The sequence below is a fragment of the Triticum aestivum genome, chromosome 4D, assembly GCF_018294505.1.
Source record: "Triticum aestivum cultivar Chinese Spring chromosome 4D, IWGSC CS RefSeq v2.1, whole genome shotgun sequence".
Lineage (NCBI taxonomy): Eukaryota > Viridiplantae > Streptophyta > Magnoliopsida > Poales > Poaceae > Triticum > Triticum aestivum.
The window spans coordinates 73,518,329-73,536,783 of record NC_057805.1 but is presented as its reverse complement, the minus strand read 5'-3'; positions in this window follow the sequence as shown (position 1 = coordinate 73,536,783).

Below are 18,455 nucleotides of genomic sequence, written 5' to 3'. Positions count from 1 at the left end.
TCATTCCCGTGAAGACGACCTACTCCACACAAAGGCTAGCCAAGCTTTACCTCTCCCGTATAGTTTGTCTGCATGGAGTCCCAAAGACTATAATATCCGACCGAGGCACTCAATTTGTCTCAAAATTTTGGGATCACCTGCAACAAGCTCTGGGCATGCAACTAACTTTCAGTACAGCGTACCACCCTCAGACTGATGGACAAACGGAACGCGTGAACCAAATCCTAGAGGACATGCTGAGAGCCTGTGTGCTCACCTATGGATCCAGTTGGGAAGAAAGTTTGCCATATGCCGAGTTTGCTTACAACAACAGTTACCAAGCCAGCTTACAAATGGCACCCTTTGAAGCATTGTACGGACGGAGGTGTCGTACCCCACTGAATTGGTCAGAAACGGGTGACAGTCGTATCTTCGGCCCAGACATGCTCAAGGAGGCCGAGGAGAAGGTTAAACAGATCAGGGACAGACTCAAGACAGCCCAAAGCCGGCAGAAGAGCTATTATGATCAGAAACATCGTGAGGTCAGCTTTGAACCCGGTGATTACGTATACCTACGAGTATCTCCTATGAGGGGCCTACAACGGTTCAAAATTAAGGGGAAGCTAGCCCCGAGATTTATTGGACCATTCTGTGTGATTGCACGAAGAGGCACAGTAGCCTACCAACTAGACCTACCCAAGGAGCTGTCAGACGTCCACGACGTGTTCCACGTCTCACAGTTGAGGAAATGTATGAGTAACCCGGAAAAGCATGTGTCTCATGAGAGCATTGATGTGCAACCAGATCTCACCTACAGAGAACGGCCAGTAAAGATATTGGAAGAGTCTGAATGGAGGACCCGACAGAAAACAACTAAATTTTTCAAGGTTCAGTGGAGCAACCACACCGAGGATGAAGCTACATGGGAAATGGAAGATTTTTTCCAGGCGGAGTATCCATATATATTTGAGGATCAGCAGTAATCTCGAGGACGAGATTTTTCCTAAGGGGGTAGGTGTTGTGACACCCAAATTTTTTTATTGGTTTTATCAAAATCTTTTATTTGATTTGAGGAGGGTATTTAAAATTTTCTTCTAAAAGGATTTTTCCCTCACAAAACATTTTCTTTTGTGACAAGTGTTTTGTTTTGGATTCACCCAAGACTTGATTTTGGTCTTGGAGGTTTTTTTTCCATCTTATGTGGACTCAAAACCAAATGCTTTTCATTTGGGAAATTTCTTTTGAAGAATCCTTTAAATAGCCCTATGGCATTTGGAATGATTCCTTTCCCCCTTCTCAAAATCCCTCTTGCCATGACCTAAGTGGAAATCCACTTCCATAAACCTTTCCCCATCTTTGGATCATGATATACCTCAAATCCAGCAAGTTGAACCTCTCCCATATTTTTGTTTCCATTTATTTCCCATCAAAAACAATTTCTGCCCTCTATTCTAGCTTTTGGAGATTTACAAAGGAGCTACCCTTTCTGCTTTGAGTTTTGCCTCCAAACCAATTTCCCTATCTAGTCCTTTGAGCCCTCAACCAGGATCCATGAAGATCCACTGGTCTCCAGTTCAAATTTTTCAAATTATACTTGCTGCAAGTTTGGACCAGATTTGCCAAATTTGATGAAATTCCATTTGAATTCTTCTCCTAAAAATCTGAGAAAAATCAGGCAGCCTCTGGGTGCTTTGAGAGGTCACCTCACCAAGTCCCAGCTCCAGAAAAAAATTTCTTCTTGCCAAATCATTTCATCGAACACCTGCTGGACACTGTTGCTATCATGTTCAGTAAATTCAGATAACAGTTCAGAGCTGCTGTCGTTTTCTTCAGAGCCCGACGTCGATCTCGCCAGTGCCGCGGTGGCGCCTTGCTCCCCGTCCCCTCCCTCTTGTCCCTGCGCCGCACGAACGCCTGGAAGGTTGCGGGCGTCGGCGACGAGCAGGAGGAGGTGCGCCACCCCGTGAGCGACGGCAGCGGCGGCTTTGCGGCCGCCAGAGAGGGGCGCAGCGTAGACGGCGCCGTCCAGCGCCGCCCAAGCCACCGGAGGCCGCCGCGTGGCCACCCACTCCCCCGTGCGCGCTGCCACCCTCGTCGTGAACTGCTAGGCGCGGAGCGCGCTCTCTGCCGCCGCCGTGCCCGTACGGCCGCCCCGTCGAGGACCGGCGCCATTACGCCAAGCCCGACCAAGGTTAGCAGTGGAACGGCACCAGTGAACCTCCCTGATGCTGCCTGGCCACTTAAACTCCCTGCTCAACCACGGCCTCGCCGTAATCGCTCGCCGGAGATTTCCCGTTCACGGCCACCCCCTCGAACCGCCTATAAATAGAGGCCCCGAGCTCGAACTCGAACCCACACCACCTCTGCACCCACCAACACCACGCCAAGCCACTGGAAGAGCCCCGAGGGAGCCTTCTTCCCCAACTCCGGCCGCCTCGACCCGCCACGGGATCCAGCTCGATTCGCTCCCGTGCGTGCACCTCCACCCCTCAACTCTTGCCAGTAGCTTCCTTATGCATCCACTCTCCTGACCCGCGCTTCAATTCGGAGTTTGCAGCACCCACCGGAGTTCTCCACCATCGCCCGAGCCGCCGTCCGCCGGAGAAAGTGTCGCCGTCGACGTGGTGCTCTCCGTCGGTCAAGTCCACCACCCACCGACGCGGAAGGACGCACTGAACCTCTTGGTACACTCCGATCTCCCTGCCTCGCCGTGGTTCAACGCCGGCGACCACCGCAGTCTTCGGGCGCCGGCGAGGTTTTCAAACCTGACATGTGGGACCCCCCCGTCAGCCTCTCTTCTTTTCCCCCTCGAACCGTTTTCTGTTGGCGCCTTCGGGCAAATACGTTTTCTCTTTGGGCTGACGTCTTTTACTCCGAACCGTTTTCTGTTTTCTCAGTTAAGTCCCTGGATCTTTTCTGTTTCATCACAGATTAGTCCCTGGACTAAAACCCTTATAACTTTTTAACAAAAGATGATTTTTGAGTGATTCTTTTTCTGTCAGTCTTGTATTTTTGTCTAGTTTTTTATAGTATTTATTTGGAAAAATTTGGAACAAATTTTGTGCACGCGTTGATTTTCACGTTAGTATACGTTTTCGCTATACCGTAGGTTCCAGAAGAGGTGACGGAGAGGCGAACTTCGCTGTGCTAGACTCTGACTTCTCCGAACCAGGCAAGCATGTTTGAACCTTTGATATGACGGGTGTTTTGCATGTTTGCTTGAATGGTTGTGCATGGCATATGAGCACCGGTGAGTATCTCGTTGCATGTAAGGCAACTATCCGTGTGCTCCGAAGTTACTGTGATCTCTGATGAGAGATGGCCTAGTCATGTGGTGACATGAAAGGCAGTAAGGTGGTATTGTTGTAGCATGCCAGCCTTACGATATCCGATAAACTCCGACGTTAACGTGGACTGAGTCACGTTATCGTTCTTCCCCTTTCCGTGCCGCCACATGTTTTCTGCCAAGAATACGGTTTAGTAAGTTGGTAACCTCTTTCCGTGTACACACCAAATAGAGGGGCCGGGATGAGGGTTCCATGGCCCTGGATTAAAGCCAGTCATCCGGTCAGGGGGCATGGGTGTTTCCGGTTGGGACCGAGAGGGGGGCACCCCTTAGAGCGCGCGTATATAAATTTGATCCCATGCTACGCGAGGTTGTAGCCTCCCCGTCTCAAGGTTTTTCTTGAACGTTGCCGAGGGTGATTCCTGGCTTCGGAATGTTGAATGGGTGTGTACTGGTTAGATGTGTTTCTTCCTAAAACACCGTAAACGGAACTAGTCCCCGTGACTACTGAAATCCGTTGGCTGTGGTTAAAGTACAAACTCTGCAGAGTCAAATTCCTTCCGAGTCATCGTATCTATGGTCAAGGACCATGGCCAGTATATCCATATCTATGTCAATCCTCGTGGTAAATCCCCGGTGAACAAGCTTGAGTGGTAAACCCAGTTTAATTGTTATTCCTGTGGATGGACTAACCTTTTATTTATCTCGTACTTGTAATGATGCATATTCTTGAACTACTGAATTATTAAGTTATGATATAAGCCCTTTATGTGATGTCGCTCAGACGTCCGACTGTGGCACTCTTGTTATTTACTTTTGATATAAGCCCTTTATGTGATGTCGCTCAGACGTCCGACTGTGGCACTCTTGTTAATTACTTTTGATATAAGCCCTTTATGTGATGTCGCTCAGACGTCCGACTGTGGCATGCACTGTCATTTATATTTTATTATAAGCCCTTTATGTGGTGTCGCCTTGACGCCCGACTGCGGCATTGTTATTTTATCTTTACCCTTCCGAGGAGTCTTTCAGACACTCGATTGGCCCTCAGTATTACTTTGGGATTTCGGGAGGACTACCGCCCGACTTCTCTTTTATTTCCCATGCATTATTATCTCGTTGTCTGAGTGCGCTTGTTGATCTGTTCATATGCATCATGTTTACATTTGTTATATCTTATGTCCGAACTGTCTTGCGAGTACTTTCATAGTACTCACCTGGCTTGTTGTTTTGGCCAGATGTTGACGAAGGCGATCTCATGGATGAAGAGTTTGATAGTGAGTCCGACGCCTAGAGGAATCCTAGTCAGTCCCGTGCGATCCTGGATATTGGTCACTTGTATTGTATATGCTTCCGCCACCCACAATAAGTATCCTCTAGCCTCACTCCGACGCTCGAAGAGTTGTTAGATTCAGGAGTCATATCACCCACTTCGCTGTGATATACCCACCACCGCTTTTATCGTGAGTTAGTAGTGATGCCACCCTATCCGCCTTTATGTAGTTTTGGCGAGTTTGTAATAAATTGTTGAGCAGTCTCCGCTCAACCTTGTATTATATTCAGTACTCCTAATATTTTTCTTCTGTGTTCAAGACTTTGTCTACCAGTAAGAAGGATTCTTCTCTACTGGTCTGTAAAAGGGATCGATTTCTCAATAAATATTTTTATTGGAAAACCGGTCGTGACAGTAGCTGCCGAGCATAGCTTCGGCCGACCATAGCCGGATTACTAAATCCTTCATGGCTAGTTCGGCCACCCTGTGCAGCTCCACCAGCTGCTTCAGCTGATTGGTGAAGGACACGGGATGCCCTGGCGTCGCATACTGCGTCCAGAATAGCTTCTCTGTCGAACCTCCTCCTTCAGCTTGGTAGAACTCTGCAGCGTCTGATACGCTATGTGGTAAATCCGCAAAGGCCCGTGGGGAACTCCGAACCCGGTTTAGTAAAAGGTATTGCTTCTGTGCACACTTGCTTTGCATCTTAAAAGCCTTACCCGCCGTGATCTCCCTAGCCTCCTGGATCTCCTGGAGGGCGGCCCGGGCCTCATTCCGTGCGGTCTCCACGCTCTGACGGGCCTTGGAGAGTTCGGCCTTTTGAACCGACGCATCATTCTCCAAGATCTCACATTTTTTCACCGCGTCTTGGAGCTCCTGTTGGACCTCCTTGACTCGGGCCTCGAGCTTTTTCTGAGCGGCTTGCTGCTCGACGGCTTTCCCTTCGGCTTCGGCCAGAGCCTTTTTTAGGGCCTCCACCTCGGTTGCGGTTCCTGCACATATTTCGACATTACGGTCAGTACGCAATGCTTGTTCTTTCCGAACACACAGCAAGATGATACTCACCTTGCTTCTCTTGAAGCCGCATTGTAACCTCGCCGAGCTCGTTCTCGGTCCGCTCCAGCCTCTGCTTTAATCCAGAGATTTCGGCAGCATGCGAGGTTGCGGCCAAAAGTGACGCCTGCTTATGCACACATGTTATGTTAGTCTCCTACAACAAAGGATTGATCCTCTGTCCGGTTCTTCTATCCGAACACCGGACAATGTCTCAGGGGCTACTGACCACACGGGGATTTTTTTCTCTTTCTATATCACTCACCTCAAAACCTGTTAACAGGCTGCCGCAGGCCTCATTCAGTCCGCTCTTGGCGGACTGAACTTTCTCGATCACCGCACCCACAAGGACACGGTGCTCATCTACGACGGAGGCGCTTCATAGCGCCCACATCAGATCATCCGACGCTCCTGGATGGACAGGAGCCACCGGTGGAGGCGGCACACCCCCCTCCTTCAAAGGGAGCTGCTCGCCCGACTCCGGAGCCATAGGGGGCTCCGCAATCATATTCGGCTGAGGGCCGAACTGGATACGGCCCTCTTCGCCAATCTCCATGGGGATTGGATCCCCCATGTGTCCGGCAGTGGAGGTCTCGCCTCGTGGCGCCTCCCGAACAACGTCCTGGGCTCCTCCCTCCAAAGCGGTCCTCCGGGACAACACTTCGGTGTCGTCCCTGGCCCCGAGGGAATAAGCGGGCGGTGGCGACTGGCTCACCATCTCCGACGGGGCCAACGAACTTCCAGACGAGGATCGCTGGATCAGGTCGCGTGCCAGACTGCAGTGGTACGGTTAACCACATCAAGATAATGGAGAGAAAGGGCTGGATGTGCGCATAAATAAGCCATGTCATTTACGATGCGGCCTGGGGCTTAGGGCGGGGGCGCCGTTCCGGACTGCCATCTGATACGTCTTCGTCGTATCTACTTTTCCAAACACTTTTGCCCTTGTTTTGGACTCTAACTTGCATCATTTGAATGGAACTAACCCGGACTGACGCTGTTTTCAACAGAATTGCCATGGTGTTATTTATGTGCAGAAACAAAAGTTCTCGGAATGACCTGAAACTTCATGGAACGTCTATTTGGAAATAATAAAAAATCCTTGCAGAAGATGAAGACCAGGGGGACCACACCCTAGCCACGAGGGTGGGGGCGCGCCTACCCCCCTAGGGCGTGCCCCCTACCTCGTGGGCCCCCTGACGCTCCACCGACCTCAACTCCAACTCCATATATTCACTTTCGGGGAGAAAAAAATCAGAGAGAAGGATTCATCGTGTTTTACGATACGGAGCCGCCGCCAAGCCCTAAAACCTCTCGGGAGGGCTGATCTGGAGTCCGTTCGGGGCTCTGGAGAGGGGAATCCATCGCCATCATCATCATCAACCATCCTCCATCACCAATTTCATGATGCTCACCGCCGTGCGTGAGTAATTCCATCGTAGGCTTGTTGTACGGTGATGGGTTGGATGAGATCTATCATGTAATCGAGTTAGTTTTGTTAGGGTTTGATCCCTAATATCCACTATGTTCTGAGATTGATGTTGCTATGACTTTGCTATGCTTAATGCTTGTCACTAGGGCCCGAGTGCCATGATTTGAGATCTGAACCTATTATGTTTTCATGAATATACGTGAGTTCTTGATCCTATCTTGCAAGTCTATACTCACCTACTATGTGTTATGATCCGGCAACCCCGAAGTGACAATAATCGGGACCACTCCCGGTGTGACGCCCGGACAATCAAGCTACAGTAATTCTCTGCTAAATATGCCACGTCACTTCGATTACTGTTGCTAATCTCGCGTTAGTTCGAAACCGATTCAAAATTCAAATTCAAAATATAGCAAACAATAAAAGTTTTCAAATATTAAAACTAAAATGTTCGGGGTGAGCCAAATAATCCATACTAAATATTGGTGTAGAAACCACACTCCTCTAAAGTATTTAAATGCACCATAGTAATTAAAACAGCGGCAAAACTGTTAGTTAATAAATACTTTTAAATAATAAATAATTACAAAACTATTTTATTTAGGTGCCAAAGTTAATGTGGTAGTAGTATATTTATAAATACAAATTTAGGTGGTAGTGTTAATTTTTATAAAACTGAAATAAAAAGGTACACAAATAAAACAAAAAAAGGGAAAAGTCTAAACAATGAAATAAAGAAAAATAAGAAAAGGAGAAAAGCAAACCCCCCTCTCACTGGGCTTCGGCCCAGCTGGCCACTATTGGGGAACGTAGTAATTTCAAAAATTTCCTACGCACACGCAAGATCATGGTGATGCATAGCAACGAGAGGGGAGACTGTTGTCCACGTACCCTCGTAGACCGAAAGCGGAAGCGTTAACACAACGCGGTTGATGTAGTCGTACGTCTTCACGATCCGACCGATCAAGTACCGAACGCATGGCACCTCCGAGTTCAGCACACGTTCAGCTCGATGACGTCCCTCGAACTCCGATCCAGCCGAGTGTTGAGGGAGAGTTTCGTCAGCATGACGGCGTGGTGACGATGATGATGTTCTACCGACGCAGGGCTTCGCCTAAGCACCGCTACGATATTATCGAGGTGTAATATGGTGGAGGGGGCACCGCACAGGGCTAAGAGATCAATAGATCAATTGTTGTGTCTTTGGGGTGCCCCCTGCCCCCGTATATAACGGAGCAAGTGGGGGAGGCGGCCGGCCTAGCAGGAGGGCGCGCCAAGGGGGGAGTCCTACTCCCACCGGGAGTAGGACTCCTCCTTTCCTTGTTGGAGTAGGAGAAGGGAAGGGAGAAGGAGAAGGAAGGAAGGGGGCGCCCCCCTTCCCTAGTCCAATTCGGACTAGTCCATGGGGAGGGGTGCGGCCACCCTTTGGGGCCTTTCTCTCCTTTCCCGTATGGCCCATTAAGGCCCAATACGAATTCCCGTAACTCTGCGGTACTCCAAAAAAAACCCGAATCACTCGGAACCTTTCCGATGTCCGAATATAGTCGTCCAATATATCGATCTTTACGTCTCGACCATTTTGAGACTCCTCGTCATGTCCCCGATCTCATCCGGGACTCCGAACTCCTTCGGTACATCAAAACTCATTAACTCATAATAAAACTGTCATCGTAACGTTAAGCGTGCGGACCCTACGGGTTCGAGAACTATGTAGACATGACCGAGACACCTCTCCGTTCAATAACCAATAGTGGAACCTGGATGGTCATATTGGCTCCCACATATTCTACGAAGATCTTTATTGGTCAGACCGCATAACAACACACGTTGTTCCCTTCGTCATCGGTATGTTACTTGCCCGAGATTCGATCGCCGGTATCTCGATACCTAGTTCAATCTCGTTACCGGCAAGTCTCTTACTCGTTCCGTAATACATCATCTCGCAACAAACTCAATAGTTGCAATGCTTGCAAGGCTTAAGTGATGTGCATTACCGAGAGGGCCCAGAGATACCTCTCCGACAATCGGAGTGACAAATCCTAATCTCGAAATACGCCAACCCAACAAGTACCTTCGGAGACACCTGTAGAGCACCTTTATAATCACCCAGTTACGTTGTGACGTTTGGTAGCACACAAAGTGTTCCTCCGGTAAACGGGAGTTGCATAATCTCATAGTCATAGGAACATGTATAAGTCATGAAGAAAGCAATAGCAACATACTAAACGATCGAGTGCTAAGCTAACGGAATGGGTCAAGTCAATCACATCATTCTCCTAATGATATGATCCCGTTAATCAAATGGCAACTCATGTCTATGGATAGGAAACATAACCATCTTTGATCAACGAGCTAGTCAAGTAGAGGCATACTAGTGACACTCTGTTTGTCTATGTATTCACACATGTATCATGTTTCTGGTTAATACAATTCTAGCATGAATAATAAACATTTATCATGATATAAGTAAATAGATAATAACTTTATTATTGCCTCTAGGGCATATTTCCTTCAGCCACCGGGCCAACCAGGCCGGCCCAGCCGCCCCCTGCTAACCCCCCCACCCCGACCGAACCCTAGAGCCCAACCCCCCACTCTTCCCCTGCCCGATCCCCTCTGCTTCCCCCGACTCGATCCAGATCGGGGCAACGACCTCCCGACCCCCATCGCTGATCCCGCCACCCCTCCTCGCCGGCGCAGAAGGCCACCCCACGCCACAGCCTCCTCCTCGCTGCTCCCCGCAGCCCCGGCGAGCACGCCCGCGCCCGAGGGCTGCCGCCTCCGCCCCGCAGCTCCTTCAACGCCTCGACCACCGCGCGACCCGACATCGCCTGACGCTGCCCTGCCGTCGCCGCGTCCCCGTCCTCCTCCCCGCCGGACTGCATCCGCCTCCCCGACGCGGCGGCGACGCCTCGTCCCCATCCTCCTCCACAACGGTCGCCCCCGAGCCTCGCCGCCCCGCTTCTCTCCAACGCCGGTGAGGCCACCTCCGGCCTCCCTCTCTCTCCCCTTGTTCTCTGTCGCCGGCGCCATCCATCACGCGCCGACCACGCTCGGCCCTGCGCCTCGCCGTGGTCCCCCGCGCACCTCGTGCCGCTACCCCGTCCGCCGGCCTCCTCTTCCCCTACTCGCCGCACCCCCGCTGCCTAGCGCCCGCGCCCGCCGGAGTTGCCCTCCCGCGTGCGCGCCCTCCTCCCCAGCGCCCGCGCACGTCGCTTGGGGACGCGCCCCACCTTTGTCCCCGCGTCGCCACCGCTGTCCTCTGCCGCCCGCACGCTCCGGCCGGCCGGCCTCTCCACGGCCGCGCCCGTGGTCGGGCTCGGGCACGGGCACCACACCCGTGCACCCACAGCGCCAACGCACCCGTAGCGCCCGCACCCGCTAAGGACCAATGGCCCTATGACAACGGGGTCCCACCCCCAAAACGTATAAAAAAGATATATAAAAAATATTACTAAAAAAATAAAAATATTAATTAATTAACTAAATTAATTTACTTAATTAATTGAGTTTAATTAACCTAATCAATTAACTAAACTAATTAAACCTACTTAGTTAGTCTTAGACAATGACAGTGGGACCCACATGTCAGTTTGACTAGGTCAACTGACTAGTTGACTGCTGACATCACCCTGACATCATGCTGACGTCATAATTGCATTTTCTAATTAAATTAATTCTGTTAATTCTAAAAATCAATTAAATATTTAAAAATTAATATAAAATAATCCGTAGCTCGGATGAAAATACTTTGTACATGAAAGTTGCTCAGAACGACGAGACGAATTCGGATACGCAGCCCGTTCATCTGCCACACATCCCTAGCATAGCAAACACGCAACTTTCCCCCTCTAGTTCATCTGTCCGAAAACGCGAAACACCGGGGATATTTTCCCGGATGTTTCCCCCCTTCACCGGTATCACCCCATACCGCGTTAGAACACGTCTAGCTCTGCTTGTTGTCCTGTTTATGCACTTGCTTGCTATGTATTTACTGTTTCTTCCCCCTCTTCTCTTCGGTAGACCCCGTGACGATCTTGATGCCCATGTGGTCGACTATGTCACCGACGACCCCTCCTTGTCTGAGCAACTAGGCAAGCCCCCCCCCCTTGATCACCGGATATCGCCTATTCCTTCTCTATACTGCTTGCATTAGAGTAGCATAGCATGTTACTGCTTTCGGTTATTCCTATTTTGCTGCATAGCCTGTCATTGTTGCTACAGTTGTTACCCTTACCTGCTATCCTACTGCTTAGTATAGGATACTAGTGTTCCATCAGTGGCCCTACACTCTTGTCCGTCTGCCATTCTATACTACTGGGCCGTGATCTCTTCGGGAGGTGATCACGGGTATATACTGTATACTTTATGTACATGACACATGTGGTGACTAAAGTCGGGTCGGCTCGTTGAGTACCCGCAAGTGATTCTGATGAGGGGGCTAAAAGGACAGGTGGCTCCATCCCGGTAGAGGTGGGCCTGGGTTCCTGATGGCCCCCGACTGTTACTTTATGGTGGAGCGACAGGGCACGTTGAGACCACCTAGGAGAGAGGTGGCCTGGCCCTGGTCGGCATTCGCGGATACATAACACGCTTAACGAGATCTTGGTATTTGATCTGAGTCTGGCCATTTGGTCTATACGCACTAACCAAATACGCGGGAACAGTTATGGGCACTCGACGTCGTGGTATCAGCCGAAGCCTTCGGGACGTCAGCGACTGAGTGGCGCGCGCCGGATTGGACTGGAACGCCTGCTAGGCTAGGTCTGCTTCCAGCCGCGTTCGCAACATGCAGGTGTGCAATGGGCGATGGGCCCAGACCCCTGCGCCATAGGATTTAGACCGGCGTGCTGACCTCTCTGTTGTGCCTAGGTGGGGCTGCGACGTGTTGATCTTCCGAGGCCGGGCATGACCCAGAAAAGTGTGTCCGGCCAAATGGGATCGAGCGTGTTGGGTTATGTGGTGCACCCCTGCAGGGAAGTTTATCTATTCGAATAGCCGTGTCCCTCGGTAAAAGGACGACCCGGAGTTGTACCTTGACCTTATGATAACTAGAACCGGATACTTAATAAAATACACCCTTCCAAGTGCCAGATACAACCCGGTGATCGCTCTCTAACAGGGTGACGAGGAGGGGATCGCCGGGTAGGATTATGCTATGTGATGCTACTTGGAGGACTCCAATCTACTCTCTTCTACATGCTGCAAGATGGAGGCTGCCAGAAGCGTAGTCTTCGACAGGACTAGCTATCCCCCTCTTATTCTAGCATTCTGCAGTTCAGTCCACCGATATGGCCCTTTACACATATACCCATGCATATGTAGTGTAGCTCCTTGCTTGCGAGTACTTTGGATGAGTACTCACGGTTGCTTTTCTCCCTCTTTTCCCCTTTCTATACCTGGTTGTCGCAACCATATGCTGGAGTCCAGGAGCTAGAGATCCCGAGGATGATTCTACATGGAGTTTGGCTTCGAGGAGTAGTTAGGAGGCCCCAGGCAGGAGGCCTTGCCTTTTCGATCGTTGCTACTTTTGTGCTAGCCTTCTTAAGGCAAACTTGTCTAACTTATGACTGTACTCAGATATTGTTGCTTCCGCTGACTCGTCTATGATCGAGCACTTGTATTCGAGCCCTGGAGGCCCCTGGCTTGTATTATGATGCTTGTATGACTTATTTTATTTTTAGAGTTGTATTGTGATATCTTCCCGTGAGTCCCAAATCTTGATCGTACACGTTTGCGTGTATGATTAGTGTACGATTGAATCGGGGGCGTAACAAGTTGGTATCAGAGCCAGGTTGCCTGTAGGAATCCCCCTTTCCAACTCCTTGGCCGAAGTCGAGTCTAGTCATTGAAAAACTTTTAATAACATGGCTGTGTGTCTTACGGGCCACGTCGCCATTGGGTGGTAGTAGGATCTTTTATTCCTCAACCTATACTCTGGGACTCTGACATCTCTTCTATTCGGGTTAAATGAATTTTGATAAATCTAACATTAGGATCTCGTTATCACTTTCACCCGGAGAGCCCCTTATTACTGATGATCGTCTGCTGCACATGAAGACCCTGAAGATACTCTCTGCTGTTAACCTGAGAACTTGTGTTCATCGCGTTTGCAATTCCCCTTCCACCATCAACCCTTATGGATAACTACTTGCAGTTGTTGTTCTTACATTCATCCCCAATTGGTCTTGTTATTACAAGATACTCCGAAATACTCATCGTTGTTTCGATAATCCTTTGAGCTTACTGCATTGCTGTTCTTTGTCACCTGAATACCCCTACGGATAATTCTCGCACTTATCGAGTATCCGCTCATCCCCCAGTTGTTCATGTGTTTCACAATGGTCTTCGAAATACTATTCGATCCTCCAAAAATCCTTAGTAGCTTATTGCTCTGCAATACTTGTCTGCTTGCATGATGGATGCTTTCCATATGTCTGGCAATATTCGTTAGTATCCTTAGGCGCCGCCATTTTGATCCTTTTGATTCAACATGAGTGCGAATGCACGCAATCATCTGTTAAATTATCTTTCCGGCTCAGACGTCATTTTAAACATGAGCTGGTTCTCAACCAATCCAATTATCGTCGATTGTACCCCTAAGGCTATTCAACTTATCCATCCCTAATCAGAACATTGCTTCTGATCTCTTGATTTGGAAAACATAATTCCTTTGCATTTGATTAAATTAGTCGGTTGTTTCTATGATCTCCTTGCATTGTATCTTCCTCTGATTGAGTACCGATGCTCACATCTGATCCCTTGAGGACCACTGGATCCTTTGTGGGATTTTATCCGATAGCGTCCTGCATATCCAATCACTTTGGAAGTTCTTTCTCCATTGGTAAATCCTACCCTCTGATTGACCAACCATGCTCTGCTTTCAAGCTTGTGTTATTTACTCCTGAAGTTTGTGGCATATGTTCCTAAGAGACCCTGATGGGTTGAACCTATGCCTTTTTCTAATCTGTGTGAACCCGGAAACTACTACGGGTCATACTCTACTGTTGATATGTCAGATAAAATTTCAACACAACTTCGTTGAAGGCGAGAAGTGAATGAAAGGTTATGCATTAGAGAAGTGGGAGTCGACGTTGAACTTTGTGTTCATGCCCATGGACACGATGTAAATCTTATCATGGAAGCTTCTCGTAAAATAGTTACCCCCTTGTTATAAGTTCTTGCATCCGTGGTTTGATCATTTACAAATGTGTTTCTGACTATACTGTTCCCCTTGATTCAATTTCTCAGACAAGTTAAACCACTTGTCCTCTGCAGATCATTGCACCTGTCCAACCTTTACTTTAATCTATCGTCGAGTATTACCCCCTGGTATCTCGAGATAAACACAAAACATCATTACTTCTTATGAGTTCTTCATCAAATACTACATTCTCACTAATTCCAATTTTTCACGGGCTCTCAGTTATTAAACACTCAAAGACATCGATAACTGAACCGAGTCCACACTACGGTTCAACAACTTTAGTAATCTTCTTTACTTACGAGTTTGTACCCAAACACGTCATTCCTAGCCTGATTGGCTATATCATTATCATGCTAAATTTTAAACTGTGCCACCCGGTCCTTCTTCCTGGAGCACAACTTTCGACGGTAATCAAAGCTTACGTCGATCTTCCCCATAATACCCTTTCACCTTGAGCAGCAAGCTTGATTTTGAATTTGTGTCATAACCATGGTTCCAATATCCTTTCGCTTCATCATTCCTTTGACTTGATGTCATCGCCAATCGATTACATCTTCATGAAATATCTCGACAAATGTGTCGTGATCATGATCGGCATTCTGAGCTCTTCCAGGATATCACTTGAATTCATGATGAGAAATTCCACCCTTGCCCCCGATGATTTGTGTTTTCATTGGCCACTTTATTGCCTTCCTTCCAACACAAACTTGATTGTGTTTTGTGTTATACCTTGAGATCCTTGCTATCCAGCATTTGCTCCACTTTAACTTGGAGTATTACCATCTTTAATGTCAAGAATGTCGTGAGAATTTCACCACCTCTTAAGAATTCTTGATACAGGTGATACTTGTTGCCATATCCGTTCATTCCTTGTTCCCCGTGTTGTTTCTAACCGGAAAACCGACAATTGAACTATGATGTGCGACTTCAAAACTTCTAGCAACCCTATTGCTTTGAAGTTAACAATCGACAGTTCGTTCTTAGACTGCTGGTTATTGAATCGTCACTCTAACATTGATCTTGCCGCCTAAGGTCATATTTCGGGCACACCTTTCAACTAATGATTGATGGTGTATGTTTTCCTCGAGCATACAACATTATATCATTTGAATTGACAAGTGTCATCTTCTTGTTCACATTATTGTGGAAATCCATCTGTTTGGAATTCTTGATGAATTGTCGCTGAGTCCATCAGCCACCTTCTCATCCTCTCCTTGGTTAAATAATGAACTCTTGTTTTGGAACTCGCTTCCATAGTTCATCTCCCGAGAATCTTCGATGTCGTTTCGACAATTTGTGTTGCACCTTTCTTCTCAGGCATCCTGAGTCTGAGTTATCCTGACACCAATCAGATCTGAATCTCGGTCAGAAATGATGGTTGGAACATATTTCCAAGAGTTATAACATTGGTCTATTTATGACCCGGTAAGGTGATGTCATGCCTAACACACCTGGCCGGAGGACCTATTGTTATAGTTTCCTTTTTGGGAAGGTTAGTCATTCTTCCGTGAGGAAATTGTAAGACTTATCCTATAAGTTGTTCCTGGTGGATCCTTTTTGTTTCCAAAGTATGATTTCACCTGTTGACCATGTCAATGCTATCTCGAAGCATGTCTATGGTACTCCGATTTTTAACAAGAACATTTGAAGCCCAATGCTAAATGTTTGCTGCTCAATTATCCAAACACCGTTGTTTGGGTAATGTCATGAACTTCCTCTTCCCTAACCTAAATGGTTCTCTTCTAACCCTTGTCCTTGGGAAGGATATACCCCTGAAATATGTGTTTAAACACATTTTCCTTTCCATTGTTCTGTTTAATCTGATAATCATATTTTCCTTTCCATTGGTTGGTTTAACGTTTCTGGTGATCATTATGATCTAAGCAGTATTAATTACCTGCTTGTGCAAACACCTCGGTGTACAACTCTGTCAGTAAGACCCTGTTACTATTGTTGGTGACATTTCGGTAACCACCGATGGACGAGAACCTTGCCTATTGGTCCGCCTCGTTCAACGAGCAGGAAAATGGTTCTCTTTGTCCCTCGCCCTTGGTACCAACGTTGTTGCCAACATAATTGACAGGCTACCCTCTGACATGTCTTGCTATCATGACCGTGTAAGATGCCAACGGCCTTCCTACTTTTAACCACATGGTGGGCCCATAACCCATAGTTCCACAGGATCGAAACCTGACTCTCCTGTACCCCCATGTTGCCAAAGTTATTCCTCGCGCTTGATTTCGTATATAATTCATGGGTCATCTTCCTAGTAATATACTTTGGTATCAGACGCAATACTTATTCTCGTTGATCTGGACCCCTTTCACACTTTGTTCAGGCATCGAACGATTGCCGACCCGCTTAAACTTCTCATAGTACCTTCTTAATTTGCTCTCGAAATTTTCTTAAGTTTCAGTTCGAGAGTTACTTTCCGCCACCTTCCTCGATGTTATCGACCAGATAGTCAGCCTTGTAGGGTCCGTTCTCCCGGAATTCCCCTCTTATTTTTCCCTAAGTACGATGAAGATCCTGAAGGAAGAATGGCAACTTTGTCACGATGACCTGAAGCAGAGGAATGAAGACATCAACGTAATGGATCGACCTCTTCGAGAAGAGCAACCAAGACCGAGAAGATCCGTTAGAATTTCGCAACCACAACTTTGCCCCTTACACCACCTCCTAAATCTCGGGACGAGATTTCTTGTAGTGGAGGAGAATTTTGACGCCCGGACAATCAAGCTACAGTAATTCTCTGCTAAATATGCCACGTCACTTCGATTACTGTTGCTAATCTTGCGTTAGTTCGAAACCTATTCAAAATTCAAATTCAAAATATAGCAAACAATAAAAAAATTCAAATATTAAAACTAAAATGTTCGGGGTGAGCCAAATAATCCATACTAAATATTGGTGTAGAAACCACACTCCTCTAAAGTATTTAAATGCACCATAGTAATTAAACCATCGACAAAACTATTATTTAATAAATACTTTTAAATAAAAAATAATTACAAAACTATTTTATTTAGGTGCCAAAGTTAATGTGGCAGTAGTATATTTTTAAATACAAATTTAGGTGGTAGTGTTAATTTTTATAAAACTGAAATAAAAAGGAACAAAAATAAAACAAAAAAGGAAAAAGTCTAAACAAAGAAATAAAGAAAAATAAGAAAAGGAGAAAAGCAAACCCCCCTATCACTGGGCTTCGGCCCAGCTGGCCACCAGGCCGGCCCAACCGCCCCCTGCTAACCCCCCACCCCGACCGAACCCTAGAGCCCAACCCCCCGCACGATCCCCTCTGCCTTCCCCCGACTCGATCCAGATCGGGGCAACGGCCTCTCGACCACCATCGCCGATCCCGCCGCCCGTCGCCCCACCTCGCCGGCGCAGAAGGCCACCCCACGCCACGGCCTCCTCCCCGCTGCTCCCCACGGCCCCGGCGAGCACGCCCGCGCCCGAGGGCTGCCGCCTCTGCCCCGCAGCTCCTTCACCGCCTCGACCACCGCGCGACCCGACATCGCCGCCGCACGAGGACCCGAAGCCGCCTGACGCTGCCCCGCCGTCGCCGCGTCCCCGTCCTCCTCCCCGCCGGACTGCGTCCGCCTCCGCGACGCGGCGACGATGCCTCGTCCCTATCCTCCTCCACAACGGTCGCCCCCGAGCCTCGCCGCCCCGCTTCTCTCCAACGCCGGTGAGGCCACCTCCGGCCTCCCTCTCTCTCTTCCCTTGTTCTCTGTCGCCGGCGCCATCCATCACGCGCCGACCACGCTCGGCCCTACGCCTCGCCGTGGTCCCCCGCGCACCTCGTGCCGCTACCCCGTCCGCCGGCCTCCTCTTCCCCTACTCGCCGCACCCCCGCTGCCTAGCACCCACGCACGCCGGAGTTGCCTTCCCGCGTGCGCGCCCTCCTCCCCAGCGCCCGCGCACGTCGCTTGGGGACGCGCCCCACCTTTGTCCCCGCGTCGCCACCGCTGTCCTCTGCCGCCCGCGCCTCTGGCGCCCGCGCGCTCCGGCCGGCCGGCCTCTCCACGGCCGCGCCCGTGGTTGGGCTGGGGCACGGGCACCACACCCGTGCGCCTGCAGCGCCAACGCACCCGTAGCGCCCGCACCCGCTAAGGACCAATGGCCCTATGACAAAGGGGTCCCACCCCCAAAACGTATAAAAAATATATATAAAATATTACTAAAAAAATAAAAATATTAATTAATTAATTAACTAAATTAA